The sequence below is a fragment of the Solanum stenotomum genome, chromosome 11 (genome assembly GCF_019186545.1).
Source record: "Solanum stenotomum isolate F172 chromosome 11, ASM1918654v1, whole genome shotgun sequence".
Classification (NCBI taxonomy): Eukaryota; Viridiplantae; Streptophyta; class Magnoliopsida; order Solanales; family Solanaceae; genus Solanum; species Solanum stenotomum.
Genome location: NC_064292.1, coordinates 2,713,053 through 2,736,200, shown reverse-complemented (window position 1 = coordinate 2,736,200; position 23,148 = coordinate 2,713,053). Strand labels below are relative to the sequence as shown.

Below are 23,148 nucleotides of genomic sequence, written 5' to 3'. Positions count from 1 at the left end.
ACCGCCCATCTTATTAATTAACAAATAGAACTATCATTCTGAATACGCCTACCTAGACCATGCATTTTTGTTGTTTCAATTTTGCCAGTGATTTGAGAAAGGGGGATGCGGTTTAGAGTTGCACATGTTCACCCTTCTGCTTTGATAAAATGTATAAAAATGATAGTAAAGTAAGAAAAAATGAAAATAGAACATTATGAAGACAAAGTGTTGTTGTTGGGTGAAAAGTGATACTTTTGATCAAAAAAGGGACAGTTTTGATTCATTTTTCTTCTATGGCTGTCCACATCCCCCACCCACCCAAAATATATAAAATATCCTTCCTCTCTTACCTCAATTATTTTCAATTAAGATAAAAGACTCTTGTTGCCTCAATTATTCAATTTAAATTATTATTTTCTCCTATAGCTGTCAGTTGTTGACTGTAGAAAACTATAGTTGTACCAATTATAGATCAATAACAAATCAGTGATCATTCTTGTTTACAAATTACTCTTAGCATTCAACAGGTAAATAACAAATACAAATAAGTTTTCACCTAATCTGAATTTGCTTGGTAATAATTTTCTATGGGGTGTTTTAGTTCTCACTGTCGAGGACTTTATCACAATTCTCAATCATTCAAGCTCGAAAACTCTAGTTAAATACGAGAAAATTTTATCTCTGATCTTGTATATAACAAAACAACTACAAGGGAAAACTTTTATTATTTTATCATAGCTCTTGGTGTTATCGAATTTCCAACTTCTTGACGTGTTTTCAAGTATAAAAAAATCATGATAGTAAAGTAAGAAGAAATGAAAATAAAACATTGTGAAGACAAAGTGTTGTTGTGGTGAAAAGTGATACTTTTCATCAACAAAAGGGGCAGTTTTGATTCTTTTTTCTTCTATATGGCTGTCCACATCCCCCACCCACCCACTCACCCAAAATAAATAAAATATCCTTCCTCTTTTGTCTCAATTATTCAGTTGAGATAAAAGACTCTTCTAGTTGTATGAAAAGTCATCCTCATGGAAAAGAGAAAAAAAAAGGACAATTTGAATTTGGATATTAACAAGTAAACTCTTGAATTTGTATAAAGTTGGTGGTGCATTTCTCTCTTCAGCTCTTAAAGAAGCTGGAGGACATTTTGGTTGGTCTTTAAGGAAGTATTAGTATTAAATATTTGCACATAATAACATTAAGTATTAAGTTTCGTGATATAATATTAAGATAATGAATTGTGATACTCATACCAAATAGTAAAACACTAATCTGAAATATTTAAACAAAAAACTTGATATGATATTTAAAATATTTAAAACTTCTTGTTAAAATTTACAAAATGCAAATAATATATGATTATTAAGAATTTAAAACTAATTATTATAATCTTAACAATTGTGCATGGAAACAAAAGCCCCCAAACAAAAGAAATCCCAATACATGTGTAATCAAAGTATTGTAATAATTCTAATTAACCAAATATGCTATGCATACAAAAAGGGATTAATGAGTTCTTTTTAAGTAATATTCGAGTTAAAGTTGAATATTGCAATGATCATAAAAGGTTATAGCCAGTAATCAACACAAAAAACGGTGTACTACTGATAGTTGAAAGGGAAGAGAGATGGTGAGTTTCACCATGATTTCTTGAAATATTATATTATAGCTGATAATTTAAGAGTACTAAAAATTGAATATGACAGCTACTCTAATTTGGCATCAACATTCTGATATACTTCTCATCTCTTTTTTTATGCAAACTATCAGAGGGCATAAAAAGAAAAAGGGAAAACAATGAAATCGAAGATAAAATAATTTGCATTCAATCTCAAAAGTTACAAAGAGGAGATGGGAAATTATAAACTCATTTAGCTTTTATATAATGTTTTTCCCAGTCCTTTGAAATTTCATTTCATTTATTTACTAATGAATTAATTTACTAATTAATATTCAATTCAACTTTTCAACTTCTTTGTACTTACTGTAGCAATGAAAGGTTGGCCATTGGTTAACGTAACAATTAAATAATTGAACCACCAACGTTTCATATAAAGTTATGGTTATTATAATTATTAAATGCAAACATTTTCTTTTTATTGTATGAAATGTGTGTATTTATATTTTTATATTATAAGCTTTTTGAAATAATAGTTGCTTGAAGGTTTAAATGATGTTTAACTTTTAATAGGCGATTTGGTAATTCAATTTTTCATTTGGAAGGTTTCTACTTAATATAATATGAAAATGATCAAAATTTTAATATAAAATGAATAAACCAAAAAATAAACAGGGAAAGAAAGAAAGATGATTGTCCTCAATCCCTATTAAATCATTGAATTAAGTGTGATAATTAAAGTATTATTACTCCACTTTCAAATCATCCATTCAATTCATGTTATTGAAAACTAATTTAATTGAAGATTTTTTTTAATTATGGTGTAAATAAAAATTAGTTTATAAAAAATAATTTAGTATAAGGGCAAAATGGTAAATCAACTTTGAAGACAAGAGCTTTATAAAAAATGATTTAGTATAAGGGCAAAATGGTAAATCAACTTTGAAGACAAGAGCTTCCCACTTTTAATAATACTAGTTTCTGGACACATGCTTCGCACGTGTGTTCCATACAAGTAGTTCATACAAAATAAATCATATCAAAAATACATTGTAATGAATAATAGAATAAAGTGAAAAAGTACAAGCTAAAATATATTCAAATGACTTCTTCGTTGAAGATATTAGATAATTAAATATTATTTGAAAATACAAAATTAAACAACTAAATTTATCTAGTTAGGTAAAATGTATTATGAATTATATTTTGAGCAACATTTAATGTATTGATATATTACATGATACTCTTTCATAAGTAATGTTCTTGATGTGTATTCCATTTGTTGTTTTGATTACCGATTTCAACGGTTAGAGTAGTTTCATTCATCCACTTTAATTATATAATTAGGAAAACATTAATAAACATATATCACCAAAATATTATATATGAATACCTATTCTGTTTCATTTATCCACTCCTTTTTTACCAACTTCAGCAAATTTAAGGTATCAAAAATTAAAGTTTCAAACAACTTCAAGCTAAGCAAAGACTCAAAGCTAATGGTAAAGGTATGACATATAAGAGGACCAAAAGTCAATCTCTAACACTTCTATGTCAATACATCAGTTTGATTTTAACTCATAAACATGAATATAAGAAACATTGATAATTTATAAAACTTAAAACTCATAAAATATTATATAAACAAGAATAATATATTTTTACGAACACGTTCACAGAAAATAACAAAGCTGAAAAATGAACTTACTCTTTAAAATCTTTCCTCTACTGCTTCCCCTAATGGAGATAGTTATACATATTCTTGATTTATGAATTTATATAAGTTGATCATTGAGCATAATTTAATGGAATAGATAAGATCATTCATTATCAATTAAGTTAGGTAACTAAAGAAAGTCAAAAGTTTTATTGTTGGAGACGAAAAGACTTAAAGTATGATACAATGTTCTTTCCAACTTCCAAACAGCAGCTACGTACAACCATTGTTATGAGATTTATACATTGCAAGTACAAAAAAACTAAGAAAAAGAATGAACAAAAATTACACCAGAAAATGTTTTGTTGAGAAAACATTGTATTCTAAATTACTACATATTACTCCCTCCGTCCACAATTGTTTGTCAGGGTAAGGTCATGCACATCCCTCAAGGAAAATTTAATACAAGATGTAATTTGACTAATATAACCCTACTATATCAAGAATATCAAAAGTCCACATAACTTTTCAATTGAACTACACAATCATTAAGGGCAGAATTGGAAAAAAGTGACTAATTATTTCTTGATTGTTTAAATTGACAATTAATCTTGGACACCTATTTTTAGTATACCTGCCAAACAATTGTGGACGGAGGGAGTAAGATAATATGCTATAATAAGTATTGATAGATGAACAAATATAACATGTAGAAGCTTCAATCAAACTAATAAATGTTGGAATGTGAAAAGGTTGTATTCTAATTAATACTGAGGAAATTTGCTACTATAATAATTACTGGCAGATGAACCATCTATTGCTTATCCGGTTCAATGCATATGATTATTAATAAGTTTTATATTTTAAAATTATAGTTACTGGACTTTTAATGTTATCTTTATATAATTAAACTATTATTATTTATTAAGATATTTGATTAAATTTATATCTAGTGTAGGGATAAAATGGTAATTCAACTTTTCATTTTGGAGCTTCCCACTTATAATAATATATATGATATGATGATGATATAATGATTACTTATTTAATCTTTTATTCTGTATAAAATACTCTAATATATATATATTCTCTCATATTAATCTATATTTGTATTAGTGTGAATTTCTAAAATGTAAACCAAATACCATATTAATTAATTTTATATATGAATAACTTACCTTTTAACCAACTAACAAACATGATATTACTTATACAGAATTTAACACTTACATAATTCATTTGCAAACAAGCTACCAAGCGACCTATAATTAGCATCAATATGTAAAGTAAAGTTCCTTTAATAATTGAAGATAGAAACATTTATCTTCTCAAATTAATTTTTTAAAACCATTTTTTGGTTCTTTATTTTGCTTTGCAGATGTGGTGCATGTGGTTGTGTAGAATAATTTGTTTCGATGACTATTCTAACCCACCCCACCCCACAACCGCATAAGTCCAAACTTGCCTCACCCCGGGCTGCATCTACCACGCTCCATTTTCATCCCTGCTTTTCATTGATTTTTATTTGGTTTGGGTGTGTAGTTAAGATGGGTAAAATTGATTGGTGACAGTTAAACTTTATAAATTACTTTTGGCACAACTTGTGTTGTCTTGTCTCAAGCTTTAGTCATTTTTCCACTACTTTATAATAACTCAATAGTCAATATACAAAATAGATCATATGGTTGCAAATTGATGTACTCACTCTGTTTTAATGTAAATGTCCTAGTTTACTTGAGCACGATGTTTACGAAATAAAATGAGACTTTTAAATCTTATGCTCTTAAATTAAAATATCATGCTTCAATATACAGAGGATAGGGCAAGGGCACCTTGGTGTATAGAGAGCATCCCGCATTAGTATGATTCCGAAAAAAGGTGTATCTCAAGGAATGTGATGTAGACAACCTAACCTAATGTAAAATTAGTATCTGATTTCATGGCTTAAATCTGTGACACCTATAAGTCACACGAAGATAAATTTACCGTTACACCAATCGTATTCATGATACGGTAAGTCCCTTTTAGCACGGTAATAATGAGGTCTGTAGAAATTTATTACTTGGGGGCCCTTTCTACACCCACCCTTGTCTCCTGCTTCAATTATTGAAGTGAAAAAGTAATGAAAATCCAGACTCCATTGGAAAAAGGACAGTTTGCAAACATAATTGTACCAATTACTATCAAAAAAGAGAGAATTTGAGAGAAATCACAGGTCATTCTTGTTTGCAAATCACTCTTAGCATTCAGCAGGTAAAATAAAGCTTTTAACAGACACTATTTGAAGATATATTTTGTCAAAATTCTTAAAGAATCATTTTGTGTTCTCCTTGTTTTGATTTGCAGATTTCAGAAATGGAGATTGGCTTAGTAGTTAGTGGTGCATTTCTCTCTTCAGCTTTGAATGTTCTCTTTGATAGGCTTGCTCCTCAGGGTGATCTTCTCAACATGTTTCAGAAGCATAAGCATCATGTTCGGCTCTTAAATAAGCTGAAAATGACGTTGCGTGGTCTTCAGATTGTGCTAAGTGATGCAGAGAATAAGCAAGCATCAAATCCATCTGTGAGCGACTGGCTTAATGAGCTTCGAGATGCTGTGGACTCTGCTGAAAACTTAATAGAAGAAGTCAATTATGAAGCTTTGAGGCTTAAGGTGGAAAGCCAGCATCAGAATTTTGCAGAAACAAGCAGCAAGCAAGTAAGTGACCTCAACCTTTGCTTGAGTGATGAATTTTTACTTAACATAAAGGACAAGTTGGAAGACACTATTGAAACATTAAAGGATTTGCAAGAGCAAATTGGTCTCCTTGGCTTAAAGGAGTATTTTGGTTCCACGAAACTAGAAACTAGAAGACCTTCAACTTCTGTGGATGATGAATCTGATATCTTTGGTAGGAAGAGTGAAATAGAGGATTTGATTGACCGTTTATTGTCTGAAGATGCAAGTGGGAAAAAGCTGACAATAGTTCCTGTTGTTGGAATGGGCGGCCTGGGTAAGACAACACTTGCTAAAGCCGTATACAATGATGAGAGGGTGAAGAACCATTTTGGTTTGAAAGCTTGGTATTGTGTTTCTGAGCCATATGATGATTTGAGAATAAAGAAAGGGTTACTTCAAGAAATTGGCAAATTTGACTCAAAGGATGTCCCCAACAATCTTAATCAGCTTCAAGTCAAATTGAAGGAAATCTTGAAGGAAACGAAGTTCCTTATTGTTTTGGATGATGTGTGGAATGACAACTACAACGAGTGGGATGACTTGAGAAATATTTTTGTACAAGGAGAAATAGGAAGTAAAATCATTGTAACAACACGTAAAGAGAGTGTTGCGTTGATGATGGCAAATGAGAAAATTAGCATGGACAATTTGTCTACTGAAGACTCTTGGTCTTTATTTAAAAGACATGCATTTGAAAACATGGATCCTATGGGACATCCGGAACTTGAAGAGGTCGGAAAAAAAATTGCAGCCAAGTGCAAAGGACTGCCCTTAGCTCTGAAGACACTAGCTGGCATGTTACGCTCCAAATCAGACGTTGAAGAGTGGAAACGTATTCTGAGAAGTGAAATATGGGAGCTGCGAGACAAGGACATATTACCAGCGTTGATGTTGAGCTACAATGATCTTCCCGCACATTTAAAGCGATGTTTTTCCTTTTGTGCAATATTTCCTAAAGATTATCCATTTAGGAAAGAACAAGTTATTCATCTATGGATTGCCAATGGTCTCATACCAAAGAAAGATGAAATAATTGAAGATTCAGGCAACCAATACTTTCTCGAGTTGAGATCAAGATCATTATTAGAAAAGGTCCCAAATTCTTCTAAAAGGAACATTGAGAAATTCTTAATGCATGACCTTGTCAATGATTTAGCCCAAATTGCATCTTCAAAACTTTGTATAAGGTTGGAAGAGAGCCAAGGATCTCATATGTTGGAAAAAAGTCGGCACTTATCTTATTCAATGGGAATTGGTGACTTTGAGAAGTTGACACCCCTCTACAAATTGGAGCAGCTGAGGACATTGCTTCCGACATGTATTAGAGTCAATAATTGTTATCACCCTCTAAGCAAGAGGGTGTTGCATAACATACTGCCAAGACTAAGATCCTTGAAGGTACTATCATTGTCTCATTATTATATTAAGGAGTTGCCAAATGACTTGTTTATCAAATTAAAGCTCCTGAGATTTTTGGATATTTCTGAGACAGCGATTAAAAAGTTGCCTGATTCTGTTTGTGGATTGTATAACTTAAAGACACTTCTCCTGTCATCTTGTGATTATCTTGAGGAGCTACCGCTGCAGATGGAGAAGTTGATTAACTTGTGTCATCTTGACATAAGCAACACTTCTCGCTTGAAGATGCCGCTACATCTGAGCAAGTTGAAAAGCCTCCGAGTGCTAGTGGGAGCCAAGTTTCTTCTAAGTGGTTGGAGAATGGAAGATTTGGGTGAAGCACAGAACTTGTATGGATCTCTATCAGTTGTAGAGTTGCAAAATGTGGTTGACAGAAGGGAAGCTGTGAAGGCAAAGTTGAGGGAGAAGAATCATGTTGACAAGTTATCTTTGGAGTGGAGTGAAAGTAGTAGTGCCGACAATTCACAAACAGAAAGAGACATTCTTGATGAGCTACGCCCACATAAAAACATAAAAGAAGTCGAAATCACTGGATATAGAGGGACAATATTTCCAAATTGGCTAGCTGATCCTTTGTTTCTTAAGATGGTGAAATTGTCTATTGATAACTGCACGGACTGTTATTCCTTGCCAGCACTAGGACAACTCCCTTCTTTGAAAATCCTTTCCGTTAAAGGGATGCATGGAATAACAGAGGTGACAGAAGAATTCTATGGCAGTTGGTCCTCCAAAAAGCCTTTTAACTGTCTTGAGAAGCTTGAATTTGAAGATATGCCGATGTGGAAGCAATGGCACGTACTAGGAAGTGGAGAGTTCGCTACACTTGAGAAGCTTTTAATTAAAAATTGCCCTGAACTCAGTCTGGAGACACCCATCCAACTTTCATGTTTAAAAAGGTTTGAAGTTATTGGTTGTCCAAAGGTTTTTGATGATGCTCAAGTGTTTAGATCCCAACTTGAGGGAACGAAGGAGATTGTTGAATTATTAATACGTGATTGTAACTCTGTTACCTCCTTTCCTTTTAGCCTACTGCCCGCTACCTTGAAGAGAATAAGGATATCTGGTTGCAAGAAATTGAAATTCGAGGATTTGACACTGGATGAATGTGATTGTATAGATGATATATCACCTGAGTTGCTCCCAACAGCACGCTATTTGAGTGTAGGGCGTTGCCACAACCTTACTAGGTTTTTGATTCCTACTGCCACTGAAAGTCTCCGTATTTGGAATTGTGAGAATGTTGAAAAACTTTCGGTGGCATGTGGGGGGACCCAGATGACGTCACTGAAAATCATCTACTGTAAGAAGCTGAAGTGGCTGCCAGAACGTATGCAGGAACTCCTTCCATCTCTTAAGGATTGCCCTTCAATTTACAACTACTTTTTATCAACAATTGCAAGAAACTGGTGAACAGACAAAAGGAGTGGCGTTTACAGAGACTCCCCTATCTCAAAGAGTTAACCATCTCACATGATGGCAGTGACGAAGAGATTGTTGGTGGTGAGAATTGGGAGTTGCCTTCCTCTATTCAAACACTTAGAATAAACAATGTGAAAACATTAAGCAGCCAACATCTCAAAAGCCTCACCTCTCTTCAATATCTAGAAATTCTTGGTAAGTTACCTCAAGGCCAGCTTTCGCACCTCACTTCGCTTCAAAGTCTAAAAATCATTCGTTGCCCTAATCTCCAATCACTTCCTGAATCAGCACTGCCCTCCTCCCTCTCTCAGCTGACCATCTATGATTGCCCTAATCTCCAATCACTTCCTGAATCAGCACTGCCCTCCTCCCTCTCTCAGCTGAGGATCTCCCTTTGCCCTAATCTCCAATCACTTTCTGAATCAGCACTGCCCTCCTCCCTCTCTCAGCTGGAGATCTTCTTTTGCCGTAATCTCCAATCACTTTCTGAATCAGCACTGCCCTCCTCCCTCTCTGAACTGACCATCTATGATTTCCCTAAGCTCCAATCTCTTCCAGTAAAAGGGATGCCCTCTTCCTTCTCTAAACTATCTATTTCAGAATGTCCATTGCTCACACCACTACTAGAATTTGACAAGGGGGAATACTGGCCAAATATTGCTCAATTTCCCACCATAAACATCAATAGGGAATGCATGTGATGATTAAAACGAATGGCTCTTCAACTGATGTAAGCTATTCTTTTCCCTTGGAAGCTTTTTATTTCCGTTTACTTCACTTTGCTTTTTTGTTAATTCTTTTCATTTTTAATCACTAGTTCTGGAAACATGCATTGCACGTTTATCCCAAAATATTTCATATAATTTTTGTATTGCAAATGACTTATTTTATCCCCTTCAAATCTATTGGTATTTACTAAAAAAAATATCCACCATTTTTACGATAGAAAGTACATATATCTTCCTAATAAAAAGAATACACCCTTAATTATAAAATTGACTAAAAGTGCATAAAGTAAAAATAACTAATCATTGTACAAATACAATATTCAAATGAGGATACTAAAATACCATAAGTTAGGTTAATGTATACAAAACAACTAACCAATGTAAATTCTCAATATTAATAACCATAAAACAATAAAAAGTTATACAATAACAACAAACAAGAAACATAAACATTAGAAGAAAAAAAACAAATAAAAAGAGACAAGAGAAGAGAGCATAGAGATACTCTTTTTTTTTTTTTTTTTCAATTTGTTTTAAATGTGTACAATATTGTGTCAAATGTCACTATTCATAGGATAAGATTGAAGAACACTTAGAGTTGTTATGAATATTTATATACAAAATAGAATATAATATAGATCTATATGATTTTTTCCCCTTTTGTTAAGGGCAAACATAACCATTCATATTTCCAATTGGAAGATGAACAAAACAAAAAATTCATGAATTTAACTCCAGCATGAAATTAATAAAAATTTCAAGTTACTATCAAAAAGTTTTCTGACCCCAATTCTTTCCCCATTGGTTTTTCCCTAACGACGGAATCAGGTCGTTACAGTATTGAAACTCCGGAATAGAACCGTAATGAATTTAACATGATTTACTAATCTGGCAATTTATAAAATTCTAACCTACAGTTGGAAGTTGAAAAGAACTTCCAAACATTGAATTAGTGTAGGGATAAAATAGTAATTCAGCTTTTCACTTTGGAGCTTCCCAATTCATTGAGAAACTTTCAATCTATACATCAACATTCAACAATGTATATATAAAGAAAACTTGAAATTCTTAACAACAATTATATCTATATTTTTGAAAACACTATAAAATCAATTTTCCTTTTTGCATTATAATATGGATTTCACACAACAACTTCTATTGAAAAAAGGAAGGACAAAATTAGGAAAAATAGTATCAATAAATTGGAATGCAAAAATGTAAAATTGTAATAAGAGGAAGAGAAGAAAAAATCAGTAGAATATATTTACCTAACCATGAATAAGGAAGTATGTTGAGTAAAAAAAGAGTAATGCAAAAGTGTGAGCTGATATATGGAGGAATTGACTAATATAATAATATGTATTGAATAATGAAAAGATCACTCTTCAATTTTTGCCAAATTTTTATAACTACGAGCTCAAGATAATATAAATTTATTAATTTAATAAATGACATAAATAAATAACATACATTGTATGTATGTGTAGTTAATGGGGTAGTGAAAAAGACTCTTTCTAAAATTATTTTTCTCTTTAAAGTATTTTTAAACTTATAATATTAGTGCTATAGAAAATCATATAAAGTCATAAGCTACTGCAAGTTTTTATAGTAATTATGTTATTAAATTATATACCTATTATTTATTTTTAATTATTTATAATCATTCCGGAAATGTATAAACTAATTTTGGAAAGCTTGTAAAATGAGAAATTATTATTTCTTGTCGTTATTTTAGCTATTAATAACATTTAGTATGACAACATTTAAAAAAGTAGTCTCCTTTAAATATTAACTGCTTCTAAATTAACGTAGCCAAGAATTTGAAATGTTTTGACGTTTTGTTTTTCTAAACACATAGAATTTTGTTTTTGAACTTGAAACATGTAATTAAGCCTTGGGTGAATTATAATTTTATTTTAACTATTGAATTAATTAAATAATTTATAACATTTTAATATAATGAAGGGGTAAAATGGTAATCCAACTTTAAAGGTTGGAGCTTCCCACTTTTAGTAATACTAGTTTCTAGGAGCGTGCGTTGCAAGATTGTTTCTTACTATTTTATAAATTTTGTACATGATTGAATTTCTGTTGCTAGTTATTCATTTCACATTATTTTTAAAAATAAAAGAAATTGCTACCATAAAGTATCCTTGGAAAATGAAAACATATAAGAAAATGCTACTACAATAACAACATATCCAATATAATCATATAAGTGATATCTTAAAAAAATTTATACATATGCATCCTTACTTCTACCTTGTAAATATAGAGAGGTTGTTTACCATGGATCCTTAGTTCAAGCAGTACTTTACTAAGTACTACATAGAAAATATTATTGAGAGACATAAGAAAAGAAAATTTATTAACATAAAATAGAATTTACATGAATTTCACCTGAAATTGGAGAAAGGAAACAAAACAAAAATTGTTTCTGAGATTTACCTTAAAGGAATAGAAGATCATTGATTCGGTCTCGTAATTTGAGGAACACAAAACCTGAAAGAAAAAACAAATATTGAAATGGAAAACATTATTATCTAATGTAATTATAATAATCTATATTTTATTTCCTAATGTTACTCTTAAAATTCTGCACTTTTTTGTGTCAATTTATATAAGTTACCAAAATTAATGGTTATATGGTACATGAAAAGTTTGATATTACAAATAATATAGATATATATAAAATACTTAATTAATTAAATATTTATAATTTTGTTTATTTAATTTAGGGGTAAAATAGTAATTCAACATTATACTTTGAAACTTCGCACCTCACGCGCATTGCACGTATAACCCATGTAGCACATTCACTATAAATCATACTAATAACTGCAGTATAAACATAAAGTTTTAAGTGATAAAAATACAAACTGAAATTGATGAGCAGATAGCTTAATAAAATTACTTCTTTGTTGAATGAGTGATTAGATATAGTATAAACCTGCAAAATTGAACAACTCAATATTTCATAAAGATTTAAGCTATATAAAAGATCAGGTGGAAGGTGTACCCATCAATCAAGAATAAGAAACTTGATATTAACATATGACAATATAGTGGAAGTATCAACTCCAACAATCCTTTCTCACAATCTACATATAATTAATATTGTTATTCTAATAATATAGCTTTTTGTCATGCTTTCCCTATTAAAAATATGAAATATTAGAAAGACCAGGAAAAGACAATAATCTAAAATATTAACTAAGTACTATATACATGCAAAAAATATATAAGTAATATACATACTATTTACTTACCATTAAAAGAAATCTGGACAAATAGACATTATCCAATTGCTTGAACTTTATCCCTGTGTGTATTTTGCACTTACATATATAGTTAAGGAAGAAGTTGAGGGGTCACATTAGTATATGACAGGACTTTAAGAGAATCAATATACTTATTGGAGAGAAGTTTGATGGTCACGTTTCACGTACGTCAGTTGGTGAAACTGATAATAACTCATCAAAAAAATTGACTAACAATTCGAAGAGAACTAAGTGAGAGTAAAAGGAAGGACGGATATAAGTTAATTTTTTTATGTTCTTTTAAAATGATTATTTAACTTTTAAAGGATGTTGTCTATTATTTATTGTTTTATATTATTTTGATTTATTTTAGGGATAAAATGGTAATTCAACTTTGTAATTTGAACCTTCTCACTTTTAATATAATATAATATGATGATATATGATGATGTTGTGCTCATCATCAAACACATAGCTTTATATTTAAGCTTCATAGAGAATCTAAATTTTTTAAAAGATAATCAGGGATAACGATCACAAGTTTTAGGAAATAAGTGCAACTGCCATTGTCAAAATAATTAGATGTTATATAATTCTATATTTCTTGGATAGTGACCAGACAACTACACAGGGCAATGCTTGATGTAAGAGCTTCAGATATACATTTGCAGGGTGTTTATCCAACGAGTAATAAAATCACAGTCTTCAGATATCTTCTATTGCATATACTTTTGCAATTTTAAACTTTATTTTGAACTGTACATGTTGTTGCTAACTTGAACATGTTATGTGCTTAATCAGATGTGGATTTTGAAGGGCGAGTACGACAAGTCTGGTCCATCCATTGTCCACAAGAAGTGCTTCTAAGATGTTGCTGCTATTATTTACATCTGTTCGCGAGTTCTTTTTTATTTTTTTGTTCTTCCCGCTAAAGCTATTATGTCGTCCACAGTGAACTCAGGTCTTCTGTTATAGGCAAGTCTTCGAAATGCGGCTATCAAAGAAGGGCGATTAAAATCATTGTATCGCTGATACTATTTCATGTTTCCAGTTCAAGCCTCTTTTGTAAGTTGATAAACTCGATTTGTAAATATGTTTGGGACTCAACTAGTGGTTAGAGTATTGATTTTGTACGATTTGTGTCCAGAAAATCAAATTAGAAAGATAACCGGCGATGATTGAATAAGCTCGAAGAAGTGGATTTGAATTTCAAATCGTGTCTTTTTTTTTATGTGTGTGTGAGAGAGAGAAATTTGAAGTGTTGTTTAGATTTGTTGGAATAGTCTAAAGAGATTGTCTCTATAAAATTTGAAGTCATTTGATGGAGATCTGATTAGATGATTTTGAACAACAATTGCAACTGAAGATGGATATGTATATTATTTTCGTAGTTAGCAACGTGTTATATATTTTATAGTGGATATATTATTCGGTGTTGGGTATCCACATTGGAGTCCGACTAAATTCGGATTTGCACATTTCAACGGGGGGCGCTCTTGACATGATTTTTTCCATTCCACGGCTTATGCTCCTAAATTCTAATTAAGGGTAGAAAAATCTCAACTATTTCACCACAACTCATATGAGTTATATTGGATATACAAGTGCAAATGTTTTTGAAAAAACCCAAATAACTAAATCTTACACTCATTAACTACAACAACTAAAAAATGTTTATAGCCCTCAAATGTAAGTAGAAGAACTCAAATTTTGGCCATGAACTGACACCATTTTCTCACACTCAAAATGGTATTAAATTTCATGAATGAAACAATATATATTACTTAGGTTGAATGTAATGACCCTCCAGGTCATTTTTAAATTAAAGCATTCATTCCATCGTTTAGAGCGTTCCTGTAGCGACCCCAAGTCATTTATGACTTGTTGGCACTGACTGTTCGGTCGCCTGGTCATTCGTTTGGGTTTTAGGCCCGTTTCCCTGTTTTGGAGATTTCATAACTTGAAAAGTTGACTTCGGTCATAAATTCAGGTAAAAGACCTCAGAATAAAATTCTGACGATTCCATCAGCTCCGGAATGGCCAAATTTGGCTAGTAGCATGGTCAACACGAGTATCGAGGCAATCGGTAGGAGTTTAGGGCCATTTGACCTTTTTGCCCTTGCAATTTGACCTATAGTTGACTTTGGTCAACCTTTTTGGAAGACGTGCTCAGATGAAAATTCTGACAGCTAGGTTAGCTTTGGAATATCAATTTTGGTCTAGAACGACCCTTTGTTCACTTCCCGAGGCTTTAGATGCCCGTTGTGGAATTTGGCTCAAAACGATACTGGGTGTGGGACCCACTTTTCATCGAAGCGATCTCCAATGGAAATTCCGACTTCACCGTTGAGTCCGAAAATCATTTCCAATCAGATTTCATATATGGTTTGTTTTTTTCCGACTCCGAACGAGTCTGGAACATCGAAATTTAAGTTTGAAGAGTTGTTGAATTCTAACGCGGTGGTGACGTGGCAGAGCCACGCGACACCACTGGCAGCTTGTTGAAATCTGGAAATTTCCAGATTTAAGGACAATTTTCGTCCTTTTTTTTTTCCTCATCTTCAAACATAGATATCTCCTCCATTTTAAGCTCAAATTAGGTGATTCAAAAGGCTAATTTCAAGAGAATTTCGTGGGGAATCTAGAGGTGAGCTCAGAAACGCGAGATTAGATCTTGATCATCTTACGCCCATTTTTAGTCATTCTTGAGGCTAACTTGTAGAGTTTTTCGCAAGGATCGTCGTGGTACAATCTGTTTGGGTTGGAAGGGTCTCGTTTTTCCAAAATTTGGTGATCAAGGGGCTGCCAAGTCGTAAGTTTAAACTTATTAATGATTTTAATTGTTGGGGCTGATTTGCTATGTTTTAGGCATCTTTTTGTGCTAAACTTTGGGGTATTAGTTTAGTAAGGTATTTGGGACATTTTCACGGATTCATTTTCACGGATTCATTTTCGGGATTCCCATTGTGGGTCCCACAATCCCGTTTTAGACCCAATTTTGGGTCCGTCTCCGAAAAATATAATTTTAGTGTCAACATATTCGTAATGACGAGGTGATTAACCTTTTGATAGTGGGGAAGCATTTGGAGACCGTTCGGAGGGGAAAAGCTTCGGTACCGTGAGTTGGAGCACGCGTGATTGGCTTTCAGGTAGGCTATGGCTTTCCCCTCGTGAGATTGAGCGTGTTTAGGCAATTGTTTATTGATTTGCTTGAGTATGGAGGGGTTTGGGTGTCAAGCATGCTAAATTTCTATAATTCCTGCCTTAGACCTTATTTCGGGAAATTGTTGGATTATGAAAGCATGACTCTTGATATTATTGAACATCCATACCTTGTAGTGTATATGATAATATTGATTTGAAGTATGTTTGGCCTTAGTCTAGGCATAGACTAGTGTTGCCATAGACTTGCGAGGTTTCGGATGTCGTTGGGCAGTAGAACTTTTTCTGACGTCATTTCGGACGGTCAGCTCTTTGTAGACTGATATAGCAGACTTGAGTCTGATATTCTGAGCCTTAGCTAGGCGGTAAATCAGCCAATGACCTTGTATCCATAATGCCCTACTTTTCTATCGGCTACAGATACCCGATTAAAGTCTGTGGTCTAGCTTACTCACTTGTGGATACTTCCTCGACGATTTGGGGTATATGAGGGTCGGACTGAAATGATTATTATGGTAATCGGTTTGGTGATATTTCCCACGACGTATGGTTGGATATTGATTCTTAGCTACAACACCCGGTTAGAGTCCGTGGTCCAGCTTACTTATGTCCAGGCTTAGCTATAGTACCCGGTTCGAGTTCGTGGTCCAGTTTACCTGTGATCTGATTTTGGCTACAGTACCCGGTTCGAGTCCGTGGTCCAGCCCACCCGTGCCCGACCTTTGGCTACAGCACCCGGTTCGAGTCCGTGGTCCAGCCCATATACAACACTCATTAGGTATAGTACCCGGTTCAAGTCCGTGGTCCAGCTTGCACGTGGTGCATTCCCAATTCCTTACTGAAGCTTCAGTTTAGTCTTTGATTACTCTCATCTGTAGGTTGAGGTTTTGGAGGTTGTAGAAGTTCCGATTAAAGTCCGGGACGTAATGAGAGCTTGGAATATAATTGGGAATGGTTCAGTTAAAGTCCGGAAATTGGTAATATTGTGATAGACCTTCTAGCTCCATTCTTTTACTTCAACTGCCAGTGTATCTGTCGGGTTTATGGGGGTCCGTGCAGGTGGTTTCTTTTATTGTGCACGAGCGTACCCATCGGGTTTATGGGAGCCCGGCGGAGTTAGTTAGATTCCTTGTCTTTGTTGCCTGTACGCTCGTGTACATACCTACATTTACTACTCTTTTGCCCTTGATTGTGACCCTTTATTCGCATTTCAGTTTAGTTTTGCTTATCTTGCTCAGTCGGCCTGATGCCTACTGGGTACCTGCTGTTTTGGTACTCATACTACACTCTGCCTCTATTTTCGTGATGCAGGTCCGAGTACTAGCTACCGACGTTGATTCGAGCTAGCTGCGGTCGTGGTCGGAGGCAAGGGTGAGCACACAACGTCCTGGATTTGCCCATCTCCTTCTGTACTTACTTTTGCTTGTCTTTTGCCTTTTTAGACGGCTTGTTTCTGTAGTCCACTTTTAGGACTTGTACTTTTGTTAGCAGCTCTGTACTTGTGACTTCTAGGTTTTGGGAGGAATTCATTTTGTGTATATATGTCTAGTCGCTTCCGCCCGTTCATTGCATGTTCTTGTTATATTTATTACTATTTTAGGTTGATTGGCTGGTTTTCTACCCTAACATCCCATTACTTCTAGTTCCGGGATATGGGTCGGCTTGCCTACTGGTGGGTCATATAGTAGGCGCCATCATGACCTGAGAAATTGGGTCGTGACATTGAAGGCTCATTTTCTTCCTTGTTTTCCCAACGTATAAATCCTTAGACTTGATCATCCCGGGGACTAATCCAATGATCATCGTGAACGAAAATTGAGCTACTGCATCTTGCCTTCCTAATGAAACGATGATCTTAGGCGATGGTCGAGGCTCGTATATTGCAAGTTTTCTTTCTTTTCCTCCGCTAATCAAAAGTTTCAAGTTCTTCGCGGCCACTAGAGCATGTTTTTGAGCCGAATATCCTTGTTTAAGTTCCTGATAGCAAAGAAGCATCAGAATTCAATTGAAACATTTTCAAGAAATAAGAGATATGCAGTTTAGTGCTTACCTTAATATCAATTATATCACCAACAACAAATATGTTTTGTGACCCTTGATTCTAAGATTTTCATCAACCTTCAATCTTCCAAAATTATCGATTCGATCCTTCAAATACGTCTCCCTTAACCACTCTGAACCCGGTGGCTTTCCCGTGCAAAGAAAATGGAAATCCGCTCTGATAGTTTCCCCAAACGAGGTGAAATATGTTTTGTTTCCACCCGAGTTGTTCGTGCTATTACTCATATCTACATATTGCATCAATTTCACTTCCACATTCTTGTTTTTTAACCATTCTAAAGTCTTGTCAGACACTTTTGGTCCGATGAACTCTAGTAATCTAGATCCGTCGTGCACTAAAGTTACCTTCTTCTGAGGAAAATCAACAGCGATTTCTGCAGCAAGTTCAACACCAGTAGGACCACCACCAATAATCAATATAGAATCAGCTGCTTTTATCTTTTCATTCTCTGCAACAACAAGAATGATGCAAAAATTAGTCGAACATCACAACATTTTGACTAGTAATATCATCACTAGTACATCTCAACATTCACGACAAGACAATTGACTAAATCCCGTGAAAACTTGCTAGAGGAACCGCTCAACGGATACAATACACCCATGCTTTAGCTTTGTTTTATCATAGTCCAAAAAGGACACCAAAAGCAGTCTAGCATCGCGCCATTTTGACTAGTAATATCAAGTAGTAATCTACAACGTTAACAGGATGCTCACAAAAGAAAAGATTTAATCACTAGTACATCTCGTAAGAGTGTAAAGCAGCCACGATCAAAACAATTGGCTGAACCTCGTGAAATTAAACTTGCCAGAGGAGCCGATTTACAAATAAAGATTTTGCTCAACAGATACAAAACACAAATGCTTTAGCTTCTTTTTATCATTTTCCAAAAAGTTGATAAACTTAGCGAGCATAAACATTTCATATGATTATACGTCCAAGTAATTTGCTCGTTGGAAAGCAGACAAGATGGTAAATCAAACGAATTAAGCACATGAATGATATCTTAAAGAAGTCTTTGATGCTATGTAATATGTATATATATACCTGTTTGATATTCTTCCAATCTGTCTGTTCTCGTTACAGGCAGGGGATCGTAGTGACTAGTGGCTACCACAAGATAATCATAGGTAACTTGATGTCCATCTGCAGTCAAGACTTCTTTGTTGGTGATATTCGTGACTTCAGACACTATGAGACGCCCATTAGCGAGGTAATCTTTATGGTGGATCAATGATCTCTCCGCGAATGAAGGCTCAACCGTTGCTCTTAAGCTCACCCATGGTATCTCGAAATAGTCCTTCCTGTTAACATGTTTTGACTAATCAAGACACATTGAACCAAATTGAAGTACACCACAATGATTGATTTCTCAGATGATCACTCAACTAATAGTTTTTATCTCATAAAGTCATTTTTCTTTCGAGATTCCAACTTTCTTAAGCAAAGTAAGTGACTTTCTGAGATAGTAATTACTACGAAGGCCTTTTTTCCAATTTGTTCTATTTTGAAGAATCCAAGCTTGATGGACAAAGTTATGCCATACTTGTGCTAGTGGAAGTACCAAATACCATATGAAATCAATTGAGGTGCAGACAAGTTGACTCAGACATCACGATTATCAAAATAATAATAATAATAATAATTAGCAAAACTTATTGAACTTACGGATCAATAAGAGTTAAATCTGCATCAAATTGAAGAGACTTTGCAATGAGGGAACCAGCAACTCCGCCACCGATCACCACCACTCTCCTCCCTCTTCCACCATCTCCCCACTCCGGTGGATTTTTCCATTATCCTCACAATTATTTTCTTCACAAAAAAAAAAGAAGAAAAAAATTGTGGAGAAATTAAGAAAGAAAAAAAAAAAGGCAATTCAAGAATTGACAAAATAAATAAAGAAGTAGAAAAAATATGGAAATTGTCAAATACGCGGGAGTAACAGCTGTTTAAATTAATATTATTAATGACCAAGTCATGATGAAAAGGACAAAGAAAATAACATCTTGTTTGAATGGTTGGTACATGTATTATTATTATTATTATTATTATTATTATTATTATTATTATTATTATTATTATTATTATTATTGTTATTGTGTTCTATCGTTAGTTTAAATATAATATTTATGTATATTTATATATATGTTTTGTTTTATAATTGATTTGATGTGATCGTGTTGGTATCTTATTCTTTTTATTTTATCTTTATTTATTATTTTTGTTGCTGTAATTTATATGGCACAATTTGATATTCATGAGTCAAAGATTCTGAATTTGGGTAGAATTTTTTTTCTGAAATAAAAAATTACTTATTTGGAAGCTATGTATAAAGTATTACTCCTATAAGTTAAAGTAATTGGCAAATTCAAAATATATGAAAAAATTACGATCAAAGAAAGACTCGTTTGAATCGCAATATTAGAAAAGTATCACATAAATTGAGATGATAATAATCATATTTTATCATTTAATATATCCTTTTACGATAGCTCTACATCTTTACTTTTTCCATAGGTTGATTCTTTAAATTGTTAGTATCGAAAATTATATAACAATAAAAAATAATACAATCAATTCAAATATTATATTTATATTATAATACAAGACAATATAATACGATATATTATGGTAAAATAATAGGTTGTACCATCCAAATTAGAAAAGTGTCAGCATAGAATGATTCCAATTAAAGGAAAGGAAATTCAATATAGTATTATCGAAGAAACCTTCAAACTTTCTAGTACGTGTTTTCATTTTATATGATATTATTATTTTTATTAATATATTCAAAAAATATTAATTTTTATATTTAAAAATAAATTTCAACAATCTCATCTTTTCTTAATAAAAAAGTTTTTATAGACATGTAAATATTTGTCATTTTTATGATAAAACTTCTAAGTCATACCATAAGAAAATGTCAGTATTTAATTAAAATACATCCCATAAATTGATAAGAAAAAAAAAGATATTAATATAATCCCATAATTTGATACGATAAAAAAGATATTAATATAATTTAATTTTCTTGAATTGGTGTACCTAGGATATGTCATTTTATATCATGTCTCATCATGTATATAGTTTGAATAAATATCAAGAGGCCACTTGTTATTACTCATTTTAGACTCCACCCCACTAAGGAGTGGAGCTAGGTACAGTCGATAGAGTTTATTTGAATTTTTTTCGATGGAAAATTATATTACTCTTAATTTATATACAATTAAAAATTATTTTTTATGTATATATAGTAGATATTGAACTCTCATCAACTTTTTCACGTGTTTGTTGTTTCTTCATTAATCATCTTAGTGAAAAATAATGACTTTATCACTGTTATGCACCGACCACCTTCAATTCCTTCATCACCAATCACCATTATTAGTCACAACCACTACTTACCTTTATAGCCTTCATCTTTTCCAATCAACCTCTATCGTCAAGTATCATAACCAATTAACCATCGATCATCAATTGCCTCCGCCAATCACAATTATCATTGGCCAATATCTCACACGTCTTTATATCACCACCATTACGACTCATTTTAAAATGTATTTTACTAAACTAACCATTTTTATTTTTTTTGCAATTCTGAATTTTCTCTGAATATAATATTTAATTATTAGTTCACTTTCATTTTTCATAAATATCCTAACTATTGAACATTACACCATTCCTTTATGGGCCAGGCTAATTATTGAATATTTTTGTTCCCATCTTCTTATTTCATATCAGCATAGTAATATACTCATATGAGTTGTGCTAAATATCACACCATTTTATACCAGGCCATATTATTTAAGTGTACTCAAATTTTAATTTTATTTTTTTTTTATGTATCTAACTATTTCATAATAATTTTAGATAAAAATGTTTGAAGTTACGTAAAAATAATTAAACTTCAATTATATGTGTATGAACTTCAAGAAAAATTGTTTGAACTAGCATCGGGTAAAAAGGGTTGAACTTCAATCACTTATGACTTAAGTTTAGACACATATGACTTTGATAAGTTTGACTTCAGACATCGTACATTTGAATTTATTTCAAAGTGACTTATAGGTTTTACATGCTGCAAGTATATAAAACACAAACGATGATACCAAAATTGGGTATCTCCACACTTCGGCCACTTCTCCCATGGGCTTCCCATCCCTATAATGCTCGACTTATCAAGGATTGTGGTGGAATGGTAAGTACTCCTTCATCCTTAATCAGAGGTCTTAGGTCGAGTCCCCTTGAATACAGAGTCACCTTTGTTAAGGAGTATTTTACTCTCTAATATGGGACTTCCTGGGGTGAATCTGAATTTAGCAGGATCCAACATGGAACTTCCCGGCGTGGATCCGGATTTAGTCGAACTCCAATGTAGATATTGAGCATCGAATTGGAAAAAAAAAGGCTTGACTTATAAGAGTGATACGTAAAAATCTTATTCGTTATTTTCATTCAAGTGTTCCTTATTTGTATCAAATGCTTATATTAAATCAATATATACATAATATATGTTTGTGTATATACTTCTTTCACTTAATTATGGTTAACTAATTAAACAAAATCTAAATTATAACAAGTAGATCGAAAAGCTTAACAAATGCCTATATAATAAGTTGGTTCAATTTTTTTTAAATATTCACATTAGTTAGTATTTTAGTATCGTATCTTGTTTGATTTGAAATAGATCAAGAACCATAATCATGTGGTATCTTGCATTAAACATTTTTTTAATGTAAATAAATAAACACACACACACACACACACATATATATATATATATATGTATATATATATATATATAATATATATATAATATGTAAAGTACAATAAATACCTTATTTTTTGCCATGTTGCTAGTATAAGTTTAATTTATATTTGTAGTCTACTGCTTATTAAACTGAAAAAAGGAGACAAACTTATCTACATGCCATATATTGTTTTGAAGATTAATACAAAACAAATGATAAAACTAATAAACAATTAGTGATTATCATATATATGCTTGTAATTAGAGATCAGAGCATGTGGGGTGTTTAATTAGCACTTATATAGACCACTAAGGTGCCAATGGAATGATTTGGATTTCTTTATTCTTAATTCGAGATTTTGGATTT

General features: G+C 32.7%; 3 pseudogenes; 2 read left to right on the top strand and 1 right to left on the bottom strand.

Annotated features, from left to right (window-relative positions):
* The first annotated feature begins 498 nt into the window (after positions 1 to 498).
* LOC125844184 (putative disease resistance RPP13-like protein 1) overlaps positions 499 to 23,148 on the top strand; it is an 85,018-nt pseudogene continuing 62,368 nt past the window's right edge.
* The window catches only part of LOC125844182 (putative disease resistance RPP13-like protein 1), a 21,006-nt pseudogene continuing 3,473 nt past the window's right edge, over positions 5,616 to 23,148 (top strand).
* LOC125844479 (uncharacterized) lies at positions 17,644 to 19,818 on the bottom strand (annotated as a pseudogene).